The following is a 19322-nucleotide window of genomic DNA, read 5'->3' as shown; positions in this document are numbered from 1 at the left end:
TGCGATATAGACCGTGGCGTCCCTCAAGGCGGCATACTCTCCCCATTATTATTCACTATCTTCATAAACCTCTTAACACAAAATCTTCAATGTGCGTACCACCTGTATGCTGATGATTTGCAAATTTATTCTCAGGAGCAAGTCGATTGCGTGTCCGCAGCTGTAGATAGGATAAATAAGGAAAATTTCGGCCTTTCGGTAAACCTCGCGGAATTGCCATGAAATACCAGGCCTTCATTGTAGGCAGCTCAAGGCTTTTAAACAGGTTGTATTTTACATCTATTCCCCCTGTTATGTTTCTCAGCTTTGTTTATCTGACAGCTTGCTGTTTGTTCAGCTTTGTTAATCTGACAGCCAACTAGATTCAAGTTGTATCACAATATTAGCCAATCACAACGGCCCTACGTCTACGCACTGCGAAGGCTGCCATGCCGTCAGCACTGAGAAACAGACTTGTTATCACAGCAATGCTCCGTCCTTAGATAAATAACGTCTTTGAATAATGAGGATAGACTTTAAAGAACAAAAAATATTTTTAATAAGTTCTTATAAAAATAACAATTAACAGTTAACACCGCTATGCCTAGAACAAAACAAAAGTAGCAATATAGACCTAAGCCATGTATTTTGGTCGCTCTTTATAGAATATACGCCTATACGAATGAATGAAATTGCAAGCAGCTTAAATTTTTGCGATTAAAATCTCGAGAAATTAATAATTATACACACATTTTGTACTGAATTTTATTTTTATAAAATACCGAAAATACCGAAAATCCCGGTTTTCGTAAAATCAATACCGGTATTTTGAAGTTCTTAATTTGGTCCGGCATTCCGGTATTTTCGAAATCCGGGATACCGGTATGCGACCCCTAGTCATTACTATAATAACGTACCCTGAAACACAGCGTCATGTTTGGACAGTGGCGGCATTGTAAATCCGGAATGTTATGTGCGTGTATTAATATCGTTCAAGACTAAATTTTATCGTGAACACCATTATACCACTAGAGAATTGCATTCAAGCTTTATTTGATGACGAGCCGTGTTTAGCGACAAACGCAACAGATTTAAGAAAGCGTATTTATCATGTTACAAAATAAACAGGTCATTCCTTGTAGTTTTATTGAGTGTGATATAATTAAAATAAACCCGGTTTGGCCTCCGCCTGGTCTATACACATATATTATGCATTGATACTCTTATATTAGGCTGGTTTAAATTTTTATTTGCGATATAACGCTCCTGTTACTTTTGCGTCTTCGAAAGAAAGTTTATATAACTTTATCCTTATTACTGGATATTGCGGCGAGTCTGAAGCAAGGGTAGTGTGTGAAGGACTAAGTGAAAGGGATATAGGGTAACTGTCGCTAAAACGGCCCAGTCTGAATTTCATCCTAGATACAATGTGAGTATTGTTGCGAAACGCCTAAACAGCTGATTCTAGGTGAATACGTGCAGGCAGGCGGGTGACGGCACCGTGTGTTGTAGACAGGGCTGCGAATGTTGGGGTTTGAGCTTTGAGTATATATCAGTGCAGGTTACGGGCGCGGGCAGGACCATGTCGATTCAAATGAACACTTAGTAGAACCGTTTAAAATGATAACTATATTGGAAATTGAAATACCGACTAAATAGTGAGGTTCCAACAAATATATACATGTATAAACGGTATAGTTTATAACGACTATAGAATATGTAGGGCACTTCAATGTCGTTCCAACCGCTTTTCACAGTCACTTCGACGTTCTGATGAATCTAGTGATCGTGGTCATATAAAAACCCATGCCGTCGTAATCGAGAGGGCAGTGAGTCAGAAAACGCAGGTCTACTATATTATATGGTTATCTAGATTATCTTATCGCTCTTCCTGCTGTTTATCAAACAAGAAAATGAATTTATAATTTACGTAAATGTCTCAAATCTAGATAGTAAAGAGTTTGTTTAGCGTACATTCCAAACCAGTAATTAAAAGCTTTGCCGCATTTGACCTATTGCCCTATCGATTACCACGTCAGAATAAGTTATCCCTTTTTTGAACTGTTGCGCTATTGGTTGGGGTCTGTTCGGCTGTGTGTTCAAAATTTACATGGTTTTCATGAATCTCTAACTTTTATAACTTACCATTGAGGCGAAAATTTTCAGAAGTTATATCTTAATAATATTTAGAAATGCTTGGAACGGTATGTAATCGCCTTGAGAGATAGAAATAGCTGATTTTTGAAACGATAAATAATGATTTTATTAACTATAGCAACTTGAACATAGCGCCATCTAACGGCACACGCATTGTCTTTTTCTCTTAAACTATAAACGACGCTACTATAATTAAGAACAACAAAGTGTCCGTCTCTCGTCTGCCTGGATGTGTATAGTTTAATGTAGCGTAATTAAGGGTATTGTTACCATGTTTTAATAATAAACGGTTAAAAAAACGAATAATGACTCTTATTTTAATACGTGTACTAATCCTCGCAACCCGAGGTGTAGAAGCAGCTGTACTCAACCCTTTTTTATACGGACTGCAAAGACGTCAGTTATGGTGCATTGGGCTATAACGTAACTTCTTACTAAATGTCTAAAAATGTTATTAAGTCTAACGTTTTATTTATTACTTTTTTATAAGTGCACAGCATAGTGCCCCTCCTGTACCTGATGGTGAGTGGAGTGGAGTCCAACAGATTGTCGACCTACGAGCGATGATTACCCTTCCAATAAAACGAGGCCTCGACCTAGTTGGTTGTACTTGGAGCAGCATTGGATGCTGGTCTCAATCATGAGTTGGGGGAGACAGCAGTCAAATATATTCAGTAGACTTCCAAAACTGAAAAAATCTCAATTTTTATTGTATGTATGTATTTTTATATATCAATAATTATTTCTATAAATTTCTTGAACTGATTTCTGTGATTCCTTTTTTATTCGGTGAAGAAAGTTAATGAAGTGGCCCGTTTCAATATGACTTTGTTTCAGATTCATAATTTATCCAACTAGGTATATGGCGAGACGTGCAAATCGCATGATGGTAAGCACCAAAAATCCCCAAAACAAAAAACAATGCTCCTGCTCACCCGTCATCCCGAGATATTGAATATGAACTATCGTTATGTTCATTATGTTATCGTTATGACTGCCTCGGTGGCGTAGTTGTACTGCATGCGCGGTACGGTAGTGCTTTGAGGTCCTGGGTTCGAATCCCGGGTCGGGCAAAGTGATATTTGGGTTTTTCTGTACAGTATCAGCCCGGAGTCCGGAATTTGTGCCCGATTTGGCGATAGGCTCACCCTCTATCACATCATGGGACGGAACACACTTGGCGAAAAGTGGGTGCCCTGGTTGCGCCTCTGCATACCCCTTCGGGGATAAAATGCGTGATGTTGTGTGTGTGTTATGTTCAGTAATTACCCTCATTACGATAGTTATTGTAGAAATGCAAGTGAGTACGATAATATACAAGTAGGTATTCGTTTTATTATAATCACTGAATCACGGCGTAATCTTTAATTCGATTTAAATGTAATAAAGTACGCCATGTGTCATTTTATTTCATGCTTATTTCACTCTTTTTATAATATTCTATACTTAGTTTTAGAGAGCGCGAGTACGTCTGTACATTTAATATAATGTTTTTATTTATTTATTAAGTATCATAAAGATTATAATGGAAATACACAAAGACGCTTCATTGAAGAAAATAAACGAAATATATTTTTTATTTTTTTTATTTAAAATAAAAGAAAACAAAAGACTAAAAATTATCAACAAAAAAATAACAATTACAAACTACATTATAAGAACTGCTTATTCAAATTAATGTTAAGTATTGGCCTAGTTCCAGGAATGTAAACTTATGTCTAAGTACCCTCTTTAAATAACGAGTTTTTCTCTGTAACTGTAAATGGCTGCACGTTATCAAATGTCCTCATGGAATAGCACGAAATTTTAAGGAAATGATCATTTTGTAGTTCAGTGCGAATATGCCGTCTGGGTGACTGTATTTCTGATTGAAAGGGTGATGTCGCTGTGACGAATTCTCTTAGAGTAGTAGTAATGGCATTAGGGCGTGCAAAATTAAAATTACTTTTTTTTTATATTTATTTTGTTCGAAACTTACATTTTTTTATTTTACATCTATGGCCCAAATAACTTATTGTAGTGTATTTTAAGTACGTGGATTCATTTTGTAACGAAATGCCAATGACCCTGTATAAGACGGGTAGGTAGTTGCTAAAAAGATATTAATTAATTTGTTCGATTATAAAACTTGACATTCGATTTTCAGAATGAGAAGAGAAGTAAAAAATCTTATACAAGCTAAGTCGAGGCAAAATATAGTCAATCTACTTTATTTATGAAAGTATAATATACTGTTTGAAATGTGTGTGTGGCTGTAATTATGTACACGACAAGGAAATCTGCGTTATATGCATTCGAAGCATATTTTTGAAATTATTCTATTGTTCCTACGAGTTCGTTCTGAGACCTCAGGCGACGCAAAATAGACCTTTGGATGTTCCGAGTTCATTGTGTAACATTCACGAATCTTGCATGGAGTTCAAAAATTTCAAAGGTATGGATGTTTATCAATTCTTATAAAAATCTTATTCAAATTTAATATTGAATCCGCGTATAATTAATCTCGGCTTTTTGTAATTGTTGGTGAGAGCAATCAAATAGTACAGACAGTGACGTCATCGAGGCTATAGTGTGTCCGGTGGAAAAAAATGACGAGGTGATCCCATCTATGAAGCTTGCGTTGAATCCCGGGTCGGGCAAAGTATTATTGGGGTTTTCAGCTCAGTTTGGAATTTGCGCCCGGTATGGCGGTAAATTCGCCCCCTATATTATCATGTGACGCAACATACTTGCCGGAAATTTGGTGGCTTGGTTGTACCTCTGCCTACCCCTTCGGGGATACGGCGGCGATGTGTACTTATATGCGTTTCCGTCTCGTGCCCATTGTTGTTTACATTCCAACATTTTATTATGTGATGCCTCATTACTTCGCTAATTGCTATTCGGTCATTTAATATTATTTAAACATTAACACAATATTAGTAAGGAACTAATTATAAAATGCCAATGAAACGCCGAGTTCGTCGTTACAGATAACTGATCGAGGAGCTGTTGATGTGACGCGCGCCTGGGGCTGATAGTGTCGATTATTGGGAAGTTGTGGATGACGTCACCGCTGGTATCAGTGCTGCACATTATCAGCGCTTCCCCGAATACGGCGGCGTTCCTTTCAGGTGAGTGCAGCGGTAATGCGGCGTATTAAATTATGTATTTACTAAAATCAGGCCGTAAGTATAATATAACACAATAATATCGCGCATCGTTTTTCTTATTTGTAGCAGTATTGGTACTTTATTCATAAACCAAGTAGACTATTAAGTAAAATTTTAAGATATTGAATTATTTATATATTGTAGCCAGTGTTACTACTGGACATAGTAAGACTTGACATCTCATGTCTAAGGATGGCGAGCGCAGTGGAATACTAAGTACTACTACCTACCGACCTAACTACTACCTACATACCTACTAACTATCTAATTCTAAGTCAAGGTGTTGGATGTTGTTTCTACTGTTTACCGCTCGTTGGTGGTATCACTTACCACCAGGAGAAGGGGAAGCTCATCTCGTCATTCAAAGCAATACAAAAACAAATATAAGAATGCATATATGCTGTTATTGAACGCCGTTATCAGCAGTCGGCGCTGTTTAATAAAAACTCAGGCCTCAAAATCAATTTTTGACGCTTTTAAGTAATGTTGGAATGTGTTTATAGATTATAAAAACTGACTTGTACTTTATATAGCCCTTAATTAGGTGCTATATTAAAGGATTCCACTCAGTTTCGCTGTGAAACAATATTGAGATACTTTTTCTAAGCTCCTTTACCAAATTGTTATCGCTGGTGATGTATTACTCCTGTGTCATTGTTGCTAACGTGGTACGTCAACCACCGTGAAATGTAAGCTGATGAGTTAGGTTTAGCAAGAATTGTTGAGCGTGAGTTGTGTAGTATTTTGATTTGGTTCATCTCTTGCCGAGAGACTTTCGGTCTAATGTAGCGTGTTGCAGACAACCTCCTACGCGTAAAATATTGTTAGCGTTAATTATCTACACATTAAATTGAGTAATTTATTCTTCGAGTCTCATTTTCCATGTTTTCGTAATTATTTGATATACTTATCTTTGAAGTGTGCATTTCTGAACATTTTTTATTATTGTTTTGCTTTACGCAATTCATGTAAGGTGAGGTCTCTTGGTTATTGTTTATGTAAATGCCTTTCCATTTTTGTAAATCTTACTAATATTACAAATGCGAATGTTTGTAAAAATGTTTAGATGTTTAAAGGAAACCGTAGAAACCGCTGAATGGATTTGCATGAAATTTGGCACATGATATAAAGCATAATTGGATCACATCCTGGAATAACGTGAAAATACGCTACTGAATGTCTGAGTCGAGATTCGTGCTCTTGTTCTGTCCCAAATATTTAGTTTTTGTTTTCTTCAGCGCAAATGTCAGGAACTTTTTTGGTCCATTTTCCCATAATATTAGAATGCTTTAGTAATAGTAGTATAACGCTCCATGAGCGCCGTCTGCTGGGTCTTCCTTTGTATTCACACGTCCCCAATGATTATTCAGAAGGATCGATGGTATCTGCTTTACCCTGTTAGGTACGAAAAGTTTCTATCTGTTAGGTTCCCCGGGTAACCACGCGATTACTAATACCAAAGTCAATATAGCCAAATGTTTTTATATTATGTTGATTAAGGGTTGTGCTAATGTATTCATTAGTTTTAAAAAATTTGGGAGTAACACAATTCCAGTTAAGCTAATGTTATCTGTTTATCATTTGGAACAAAGTTTTGATTTTGCAGCGAGTAATTTTACTCTTGATTGACCTTTTAAATGCGCGGATACCACACATGCGTGGGCTTTGCTCGACGCGTCACAAACCCCTTGAAACATTACGGGATCATGTTTTTGGCAAAAAATGTCTACCTCGGTACTTGACACTGTGAATGTGGTTGAAATTCGTTTGTAACTTAGTCTTTTCGGTGTAAATATAATCCGAAACTAAATCGTCCCATTAAAAATAATTATGGAGAGTCATATATTTTCGTAATCATGAATAATAGACTTGTTGATTTTCTTGGGTTCCATATTTGATACCTAAAGGTAAAGCTGTTTGTTGGATTTCAACACAGGTCGAAAATTTTTGCTGAGCCGTCTGTTCTAAAAGAAAATGTACCTAATATTCTAGAGATGCGTTCCCTCTAACAAACTGCATGCAACGGCGTTAAGCTCAAATGACTCTAAAGATTCTTGAAACAATTTCCTCTTTTTGAACTAGAATTTGCGGCTACATTTTTTCCATATTAGCAGGGAATGCATACTGTCTTAATTTCAAAATTGATTGCATGTTTTGTTGTAAGTTGGACCCTTAGACAACAGATGGTTCGAGGACTACCTAGCAAATGTTTTTGAGGATGCGTTAAATAAGGCTCTGTACTTAGCTGTTGCTGACTCTTCTCCTTCGTCGCCGCGGTGAAGTGAATAATAATAAAAACTTTATTGAAAGCAACTGATTTTCGTTTACAATTACATTCAAGTTTCGAATAACAGTTCGCAATTTTTCTATGTTGTAATTGGAGATTTATACATTAATGATGTAGGCTGTTTATCAAAGTTATGTTCCAGGTGTTTAAATTGGGCTGATGTGTTTTGTTTTGAAATTCCCATATGTTTGTTTTAAAGGTAGTTGTACTTCGTAATGTTTTTCCTCCGTTCAATGTGTGGTTTCTTGGAAATGCTCGTTGAAAATATTTGCTATATAGGAAATAAACTATACAGCAAATATTTTCAACGAGCATGTTTTCTGAGTCTGAGATATCTCATATTTCTCAAAATTGTTTTAAATCCTTATCTATGACGACATTACACCGAAACGTTTTCGTGTTTCCACTCAATAACCAAACTACTCATGTTTGTTGGGCCGTATGCTGTGTTGATTCAACCTTTATAATACCGTTTAGTATACTCGGATATACTACGACTCTTAGTGATAGATCTACGGGGAGAATTAGTGGGAATTTGTGTGTGGAAATTTTAAAAAAGTTGTATAATTGTAAAATGTAGGTAGATATTGTAACTTTGACTTTACGGATGAACAACACCTCAGTCCCCCCCGTGACCATGAAGGCTGCAAAGTCTTCGAAACGTCGGGAGAAAAATAAAAAACAAAAAACCGCGATAGAATCCGGAAAATTAGTTTAATTTCAATGTCTAACATTCGCGTAAATATAAGAAATCATTAGGATCAGTGGGGTTATGCCAATACGGATCTGCAAATGTTTTGTTAGGCAGCCTTTGATTTACATAATTTTCTTTTTTAATTCCCGGTATTAGTGCAGCACGTCCTATTATCGAAGGTATTTGATGGCGTTGGTCTATCACAGCTCAAATATTATAACAGGTTCCATAGACTTCTGACATCTTAAGCTTACAGTATCTCTGATTTGTTTTTTCGTGACACGTGACGTACTGGCATCTCTATCATGTGATGTTAAATGTGAATAATCAAATCAAAGTATAAATAAAAGATTATCTTATATTTGTTTTGGAGCTGAGAGTTGCTTGATCTTTTATGAAGCAAAATCAGAATCTAAATGCGCTCGCCTTCTGCTCGACGCGCTCGGGCTTATCGCAATTTATAGCTATATACAGCGTGCTGCAAGCTCACCGAGTATAATTTTACATTCAGCCGTGGCAGGACTATGTGCCAAGCATGCTTCTTTGAAAACTGTTTAAGTGACTACTTAAGTAGTATATTTAAGAGACAGCGGTTTCTATAATGCCTTTAGTGACAAAGACTAAGTATATTGCTGGTACCCCTGGTGACGCACGCTTTGCACATACTTTAGACTAACTATACATTTATGTCACTATGTATTGTTATCGAATATTAACAAAATTTGTATTTAGTGATGTATTGAATGACAGCTGTGTCAATAACTACACTGATCGGTTTAGTGGAACCGTACAAAACAAACTAGGAAATTACGCATATGTTGTTGGCGCGACCAATATGCGAATCAGTATAAGTACATGTTGAACGTCATATTATAAATCTGTACAAATCTCTGTTTTGTGAGAAAGGGATATAGGTTCTAAAGTTCCCTCTAGGTGGTGAATCTTTTATATAATTTTATTTTATTTAGGCATAGCTACAGAGTATAAATTATAATTATACAAAAAAAATAACGGGTATAGTATTATTAACAGTGCTAAATTCAAACTCCGATAAAAGCTACGCACATCATTAATATTATTATTTTACTGTAACGTCTCCAGTAGACAAACAGTGTTGTGTTCCAATTTGGTGTATATATTATAGATATTAGAAAATTGTTGGCTATAAGACAGATAATTAGGTATTATGACATCTAATGCGGTGTGACGAGTGTGGAATAATGTCATGCAATACTTTGTAGATCATAGTTTCAATTGGCATTGTTACCATGACTTATTACCAGGGGTACGGTCTACAGGTTAGTCACTATATTGCAAAAATACTAAGCTTAAAATAATGTTAGATTATCTCGACAAAAGCTGTTGGATGTAAGATTGAGTTATCGCCTCGACGTTCGATCGTATAAATAAAGATCAGCGCAGAGTTTTAGAACACCCTGTGAACGACAACTCCAAAGATATGAAAAGTCTTTACAAAATAAATGATTGTTTATTAATTACAAAACACATGTACGGACGGTATCAGTTTATCGAAATCGACAAGCAATCGCCGCGCGTCGCAGCTATGAGCCGCGATAGTACATGTGCTGCCTCTGTTACGCGTTGTGAAAAACTGAACCAGTGAGTGGACCTGGATCATCTTCCTGGCCCTAGGTCCTGCTATAATTGGGGACCAGGCGGTGTCGCGCGCTGTCACCACACCCTCACGTAAGTTCCTTAGTCTGGTGGCGATCGTGCACTTCGCTTTTGGTGTGTTAGTTAATGGATGCTGCAATGATATGTCGTTGATTTGACATCAGTGACCTAGGCAGCTAGACCTAGCGGCTAGTTTTATCGTTTTGTTTAACTGATTACGGATCAGAATTGCATACTATTAGGACTAGCTTGGGACCTGCGTGAGGTTATAACAATTTTGTTATCGCGTAGCATAAGATAAACAAATTAGCAGATAATATTTTGGGAACGTAAAGTGCCTGTATAAGCGCATTTTTTTATTTTTGTTTTATTTTATTTATTTTTATAGATAAGATGTTGCTCAATATAAAGCTAAATAGGAAAGCTTGAGTCCGCCATCTGTTGGATGACGAAGTTATGCCAAAGACGTTAATGTTTTGTTAAGTTTTATAAACTTTTAAGAAGTACGGGAACGGAATTACTCTTAAAGGGTTTACTGAATTATTCATAATAATATGTCGTAGGTACTAATAGCCACGAAGGCCTGAGTCTATCCAAGCCTGTGCCGAAGGTAAACAAGAGTAATTCAGATGCGACACAGATATTTAGCGTGATCCAATCAGTCTCGGTGCAGGAATTGAAGCACAGCCTTCGGTCCAAATGACACCTGGGCCACGGTCTGTCTGCAATTTTTTTAAATATTTATGAACTTTAAGTTTTTTTTTTAAGAAATATAGTGATATATTAAAAACAATGTAGATAAAAAACCTTGGACGCTAAATATCGCTCTCACATGTTGATAAGGTGATATCTAATTATTTAATCTTTGCATTATAATATAATTTGGATAGAGATTAGAGTTATAAGGGGGAATAACGAGCGCCTTTCTCGACCTCAGTAGCAACAACTAGTAAGAGGTAAATAAGTTTCACATTAGGTTAATGTATTTTTATGATGTGCACGATAGCCTAGTATAGGAATAGAAAATACTGCTGAGACGAAGGACCACAGGTTCAAAACCCAAGCTACACACATTTTCAAACTTATGCATTTACCTATTGTCTATCAATAATTATATTATTAATTGGTCGCTTTAACGGCGAAGGATAACATGGCGAGGTAATCTACATACCTAAGAATATTCCATAACAATTTCGAAGGTTTATGAATTCTGCCAACCCGCACTAGATCAGCGTAATGGAAGGAAGCATAAATCCTCTCACTAGTGGCTAGTATATAATACAAGACCTGATTTGTTTTCGGGCACGTGTAAATAACTATTCTGAACCGAATAATGTCAATTTACGTTCCATATCGCCTCGCTCGACCGCGTCAAAATTATGTCGGTCCGTTCTAAAACTGTTCATGACGACTTCCAGGTCAGATGGTTCTAATCTGTACGAGCTTTTTGATTCTTGAGACTTATTTGAGTAATTCGGTATGATTTGGCCGAAGGGGTCGTAGTTTCACACCTACATAGCCTACCCTGCGTTCACCATTAGATTTAACACAGCCTTGTCAAAGCAAAGGTTCACTAGTTGTCTGCCTGCCCCTTGAGGGATGGCAACGTGACCTACCGTTACTATTATCGTACCACAATAAAAATCATTTGAAACGTATGCAGGGAAAACATTAATCGGAGCGATTAAGGCGATTAAGTTGATTAAGACGTTATCGGTTTAGGGTAATCTCTATTTGCTGTGCTATCTGTTGCAGTACTTAGAGGACGTCGCTTAGCGCCATTTGAGTTGTCTATGTCGGATCGAATAGGGCTGTCACTCCTTCAATACGAAAATTAAAAATGTATAGTGTCATATATAAATATTTAAATACTGTATGAATAGTTCCAACTTAACATAACTTATGAGTATTTTGGTATTGTTGATCGTAGGTATTGTGATTCTATTCGAAGGACATTAGAGTTTTGCAAATACTTAGTTTTATAAAACGGCATCTAATGTCTCATTGAACGAGCATCCTGGAAGTTTGTGACAAATGGACTAGAAATCTGTAAATAACTTGAGAATTTTCACAAGGTTGGGTCTCTAACAACTGTCCCTGAAATGACATGATTCGTGTATTAGGTATATTTTTCTGCTTAATAATAATCGTTAAAACCAATAATTGGGAAATCAATGAAACAAAATACTTTTTAGGCTAATCACTGGTCTTACTTCTCACTTGCTTTCTCTTATTAATACATTTATAGTCCGTCGCAAGTTATCAGAGGAGATATAGTGACATAACACATTTATTCGGACACTGATTTCATTGTAGTATATAAATAAGACATGAATACAGGCTTAAATGATATGGTATTCACGTAGGAATTTCATATTATCAATTATTGGACTAATTAATTTATCAGACGAAATGTTTTTGTTCTTAATATACGCACCTACCTACAATGTACATAGATATTTAAATATATCGCTTCTTTGTTTAGTGTCGTATACATACTAAAACATTAGAGGTCCTAAATTAATATCTAATGTGGTCAATCTGTTCGAGCTTAGGAGTTTTGTGACGGGGAAATCCCTGTATTATATGAGTTTAGAAGGCCTGAAAATGTAGCGACAGGCGCGCCATCGATGACGCGACAATATGGAGAATTGATTATACATATTATATGTTTTCATTTCTTAATTACAAGCTTACGAAAACTTAAATTGATGACAATTACCGTTCAAACATTTCATAAATATTATGTACAGGAATTACTTAGACATGTTTGTTAGAGAATTAATATGGAAATCTATATTTACAGTAAATACTTATAATAAGTTCGTTAATACATTTTCAACAGTATTTTCATAATTCCTTGTAAACTTTCCGTGTATAGTAATATAATTATCAATTATAGGATTTTTCTTTTACTATTATTAAAAGATCTGCCAATTATAATTAGTTAATGTAATTGTTTTAAAATAAGTTATAAGTAATTAGATTATCATTCGATGATATATATGCCTAAAGTAATCTTCAATCAAATAATATTTGTCACAAGTCAATTATGCGGGAAAATTTAGTTATTTAATTTAAGATTATATCTAGAAATAGTCATTTAATCGCGTATAAAACATTCAATGAATATTGATGTTTCGTGTATTGTTAGATTAACATTACACGTTATCTTCGAACAAAGCATTGTCGAGCATTTTTAGGGAATCTTCCACGCGGGCGATGCTTCGAGCAAAACCAGATTATGTATTGATAACTTTTAGACACTCAATTTTGAATCCTTTCATACGGCATTAAGTAATGCATTTGCTACTCTCATTTGAGTAAAACCTCACTCAGACAGGGCAGTGTACTAAGCTCAGAGAACAGTTAGCAAATACAATTACATTTCTCAAATCTCATTACCCTGTTAGGGAAACCGGCGTGAGGTAATTATAAAGCAAGAATACAGAAGACGCACAGTCTCTCGTTGTAAACTTTAAATATATTTTTGCTGCAGCATTTGCTGCTGGATGCTTTGGCGTAACAGGAATAAAGATGTTTCCGCCTTATTTGATTACCAAAGTAATGGTAGGCATTTAAACACGGAATCTATTAGTAATAGTCGTGTGCGTGGTAATTGCGATGCGTCGGCGAGGCCTCTGCCGGCTGCCGCTCGGCCACCAGTATCGTGACCCATCTGCTTGTAACATTGGCGTGTGATGCATCGTCGGACTTCTTGTATCTAAGGGTCAAAATATACACGTTGTTTTGCGCATCGGCGATTGATAATAGCCGTTTGTTAAACAGTTAACAAAAAAGAAAATGGTAGAGCCACATTGGAGACTTATTTGTTCAGAATGGCTCGAACGTGGTTTTATCTCAGTCTTACAGAAAACCCGTGTGAGAGTTTGACCTAGCGTATCGGATGTCCAAAATCCAAACATCTCGAGTCCTTCCTTAATCAATATTCCTTTACCTGTATGATGGCCCAATTGTTCTTTATATGCTACCCTATGGTTTATAGAAATGTTTTTTAATAAATTATTACAATGTACGACCATTTGTAAGACATATATTTCGCCATTATATTAAAAATCGATAGTGTTTGCGGCATTTTGATGTAATTACTGCGATGCGCCCGGCATTGATGGGTCGGCGTGACTCGAGCGCGTGCGCATGCGTGAACACATTTCGGCCTCTAGGCTCCACATCCTTAATCGAGCAGAAATAATTAGTGTTAGAGATATTTTATTACTTAACCACGACCTTTTGTTTATTACTGTAAGCTCGGAAACATGATACGTGAGTAATATGAACAATTATTAAGAGGTCAAGTGCGTTGCATCGATTACTTGTGATAGAGAAATGTAAGTCAAATGGTTCGTGCAGTATGTTGCGCTGACTACGTATCCTAGGTAAGAGGAAGGATGCAGTAAAGATGTATCGCCGAAAGGGTATACGTATAGCTAACGTATATTTGGAATAAATTTCGGATACTCGTGTGTGTCTAAAGGTGGAGAGCAAATAAGATTTTTCTGGGACAAATTTTCGAGGAAACGTCTTAGACTACGGGTGTAAATCTAGCTAATTACGAACCTATGCCGTTAATATAGGATATTGGACAATTTCGGAAGTTAATTTCCACGGCAGCGAAGTATCGCAACTGCATGCCTTTATTACTGGTGTGGCGGACATAATTCATTCATTATTTGTTTAGCGACGACCTCCGACCGCACACCGGCATTGAGAAACCCGCGCGGGACAAATAATTCACTTTTTAATAATAAACATTTGATTCACTTAGTCAATGGTTTACCTCTGATTCTAATGTTATGGAAGGAAGACACTAATAAGTGGTATCTAGTTACAGCACAGATTAACGATATATTAGTTGGCGTAATCTATATCGTAAATAACATTATGAAGCTAATCACATTGTGACTAATATAACGTGACGTCACTTCGCTTGTAGTTCAATCCTATTTCTTACTAATATTATAAATTCGAAAGTTTAAATGCTTGTGCGTTTGGATGTTTGTTAGAAGAACATTCAAATAGTTGAATGGATTGGGATGAAATATAGCACACGGGTAGTCTATGCTCTGGATTAACACATAGGGTACTTATCCACTAATTAGCTTGGAATTTTTAAATCTAATTAATTTAAATAGATGTCACTAGCATCGATCAGATGGCGCTACAGATCGGTACAGTGTTGTCGGGAATTTATTAGCAGGAAAATCTTCTAATGCGGGCAACGTCGCGAGCAAACCTAGTATATAATATTACCCTAGGTGATTACAATAACACATATACTCATGCTTTTTATCCTCGAAAAGTTCCATAGAGGCGCCACTGGTGCACCCACTTTGTGCCGTACGTATTTCGTCCCATACTTAGAGGCAAGTCTATCGCCACGCCAGGCACAAATTCCAGTCTTCGAGTAGAACAGTTGAGTAGAACAACCCAATATCATTTTGCCCACAACCTGGCGATCAAACCAGGGAACTCAGCATTGCATCACAACAAATATAGGTAATAAATACTAATTTATCCGGCGACCTCCTTTTTTTTATAAAATATTATACTCTCTTTGAGCAGGCTCAACAGAAAGACAGTGGCACAGGGCTGGTATTATTAATAATAACAGGGTAGTTATATAGATCTTCCAGCCCGTGAATTCGTAGCCAATGATATAATTACTTTTAAGTAATTATAAATTCACGAATTTCAGTGTTCGCTTTTGGCGGCTGCGTTTCCGCAAATATCAGGTATTCAAAACTAAACAACCATAAAGATACTGTATGTTATGTCGAAGGATGTAGTACATACGTGACCTTTCCATAGCTAGCTCGTTTGTCTGTGAATATTTATTGGTAAACAATTAATTTTGGTGTTAGTGAGTATATTATTTTCTGATGGAAGAATAGAACGCCGCATTTTAAGGTATTTATGTTTTATATTTTTTTATGGTAAGTTATCACTAAAAATCTAATATTTCTTCGCCCTTTAAATAATGAAGAGGGATTTGAATTTGATGTATCTGGCAATTGCATACGAAACGTAACAGCAGGGATGCCACTTTACATTATTTTTTTTAAAGTCGTTGGTATCAACTCGGATGACACAGTTGCCACATGAGCCGGTTTCTTTTCAAACTAGGCGGGATTTTACCACCTTGGGGGGAAATTTGAGGGATATGAAACGTACTGTTTTTTTTATGTATAGTCTTCTTTTTAGATAGAATATTGAAAAATTTAAATGATCAATTTTTGGTTGCTACCGGATACCATTTTTGGGCGGATGTTTTCCGAAAGTTCAACGTTTGGGGATTTCTTAGCCCAGTTTTGAGGTGTTATAAAATAGACAGCTGGTAACACTGCCGAATGAGAAGACACATTCATTCTTAACTGCCTGAAGTCTATATATTAAAACTTTTGCCCACGCTTTCGATAGAGATAAGATTTATTAGCTAATCCGTACCTTTAGCAGGATTTTAAGTGTTATGCATTATATATAGTATTTTAATATCTAGTTTACGTATTTCTCTAAAGTTGTTGATTTGTGCAAATTTCTATACAAAAAATTATTGAAACTGAAGAACTTAAGGTACTCTATGACGCTTAAACGCATGGTAGAGGTATTGAAGTATATTACATATTAATTATAAACATTGCTTTCAAGTGATTTAGTTATATTTATAAAAATATTCTTTTAATGCTCTGTAAATTGAATCAGATTTTTTTACGTAACGAGCATACAAACTGACTCGGCTTTTGATATAGATCGACTAAAACTTAATTTCAATTATCAAACAAGCTACTGTCGCCACGAGTCTGTAGGAGTGGCTTGGTATGTTTCCGAGCATGTGTTTAGATATAGAAACATGCATTTACGATGTCATGTTTAGTGTAAGAGCTACTACACCATCACAAAGGAAAGTCACAAACAGATAGCGGATCTTAATTTCGGTACAATCTGTAACAAAATATTTACGATGAATTACAAATTCTTTATAATATTATTTTATGATGAGTAATGGAAAGATAAACGGATCAATTATGTTTATTTTTGTGCGCTGACAAATATAGCGCGCTTCAAATAAGCCTTTTATTTTTTTCTATTGCTTTGAATGATGAGACGAGCTTGCCGTTCGCCTGATGGTAAGTGATACGACCGCCCATACACAGTAGAAACACTGTTCAATACCTTGATTTACAAAGTATTGTTTAATATTCCATTGCGCTGCCATTACATTGGTTCTTCACCTAGCCCTAAGTAAATGTCAGCAATGCACCCAAGTTTCTGTTGATATCTACAAAGGCGTTGTATGAATCGTGGAGAAATCTTAACAATAGATTGATTGACCTGCTGGTCAATGGTTAAAAACCGCTGCAACAGTAAATTTTTAGAAACCATCTCGTATCTAACGAGTAGTGTACGCGAGTACCCGCGCACGTATACCCGTGATTAGTATTTCATGTTACAATACGCGGTATCGCAAAGATTTGCGGCGATTGCTGAGATTTCCATGAAATGCGCCGCGCCGCCTCTAGCTGCTATCTGGCCGATAATCACTCCGTTCGTGTAAAGCCTAATTGAAGGGCGGATTACTCGCCGTTTATCACACAAATATTTCTCAGAGTTGTCGCTTTAAACGGCTTGCGTGACGCGTTCCGGCGACTAGAGGACAGTGTGGCTTTTTAGGGACCTGTTGCAGATATCACTCGGTTACCTTACGAACATAATATAGGGGACTCCGCGGCTTAGAAATCGCAGTGGGGTTGATTGGTAGTAGGGAAGGACATGGGGGAAGTAAGAGCAAAGACGAACAGCCGTGTCAGTAGTATTAATGACACCATATATGTAAGGTCAGACTGGAAAATCTGTTTGTATGGATGCTGCGTCTCTGAAGAGCTGGAGGAAAATTTTGATTCTGGTCAGGTCTTGTACAAGCTACTCTACTGGTAGTTAGGTTACAAAGGATTAATGTCGAATATGAAGTATGAACATTGTCGTCGCGCGATTTTGCGATTTTGCTATAAAAATTTCGGAGGTACCTATGCTTATAGTCATTAGGCTAGCATGGATGAATAAAGTAATCCAGTAGGTACTTAGTATGGATGGCATGCGTTCTGCTGTAGTTCTACTAATTTAATTATTATGGCGTATTTGAGCTAATATTTGCGTTATTTGGAAAATCAATAATAACTTGGTATAAAGGAAGGAATTAATATTGCTTTGTTCCAAACGCGCAAATACATTGATACATACACCACCATTAGAAAATACCTTCATTGTCTCATAAAAATATTAATCATATACTTACATTATCAAATTTAAGATCGAATTGCATTTTTTGTATGTACCTATCTAATAACTTTATCGTGTAGTACCATTAGTTGATATTGTGTTACGGTGCTTGGGTGAGCTGAATTCCTTGTGGTATGTTTTGTTGGCTGAAATGTTGCAAATGCGAACGGGTTACAACGAATATATTTTATTACAATGATATTTAAATGTTAAATTAATTTACTACACAAATTTTAAGTCTTAGATCAGGGAATGGGAATGTCCCCTTTCGAGATTATGTTGATTTCACCCGAAATCATAAACCATAAAATAATATTGGAATGTTGTAAAAGACTGCAGTATTGTGTAATATAATGCGTAACGTCGCGGGACTTTCCCGTCGACACTTACATACACACCATACCCGCGACATCGCGCCTTTTTATTGAAAATTATGCAGTTTGAAATTTTGTTCGAATTAAAGACTATTTTGTCTATATAAAACATTTATTCAATATAAATTTCAGTTACATTTATGGACAATTTGCTGCAATTAAAGGCACCTACTTCAAACTAGTCTATGCTTAAGGGATAAATGGATAAAAAATATGAATCTAATATACTTCTTATATACTTTCATTATTAATTAATTAGCATTATATTAGTTTCTGTTTATAAAGGACTGGACTCTCTGGACCATAACAGTAACAACGCCATTTCTATATACTTATCTGTGAATTATAAAGCAATGGCACTGCACTCTTTGCTAATATTATGTATAAAGAAAAAAGCCGTAGAAATCTTGTATTTTTGTTTGTAATAGATCAACTCAGAAACTACTTGACCGATTTTGACAATTCTTTCACCTATCGGTAGCTACAGGAGTGTCATAGGCTAATTTTAATCCTTTTTGGCGTTAACTCAGGCGGACCACGAGCGAAAGCCAGTATGTATATAGGCTAGCATGTCTTAAGTGTTTATGGGCGGTGGAAACTAAACCACATTAGGTGAGCTGCTAACTCAAGGTAGAGTTTTCCAGGTGGTAGGTCCGAAACGTACCCATACAGAGATGTTCTGCTTTGCAGGTACCATCAATAAATCCCTGTGGAATGGGGGCGTTTGGAATGTTCCACCACGGTATCCT

At 36.3% G+C, this 19322-nt stretch overlaps 1 protein-coding gene across 22 annotated transcripts in view; it reads left to right on the top strand.

Annotated features, from left to right (window-relative positions):
• Window positions 1-5135: 5135 nt before the first annotated feature.
• Window positions 5136-19322, top strand: part of LOC115444506 (mucin-17-like) — a 66858-nt gene continuing 52671 nt past the window's right edge. For 21 of the 22 annotated variants that reach the window (XM_037440268.1, XM_037440261.1, XM_037440253.1 and 18 more), the window contains exon 1: window positions 9777-9976. The gene's annotated coding sequence lies outside the window, so the exon portion shown is untranslated. Of the gene's footprint in view, window positions 5250-9776; window positions 9977-19322 lie in introns of those variants that run through there. The other variant, XM_037440246.1, reaches the window with a different exon arrangement.

Source organism: Manduca sexta, chromosome 18 (assembly GCF_014839805.1).
Source record: "Manduca sexta isolate Smith_Timp_Sample1 chromosome 18, JHU_Msex_v1.0, whole genome shotgun sequence".
In the NCBI taxonomy this organism is placed as follows: Eukaryota; Metazoa; Arthropoda; class Insecta; order Lepidoptera; family Sphingidae; genus Manduca; species Manduca sexta.
This window is presented reverse-complemented; position numbering and strand designations above follow the sequence as displayed.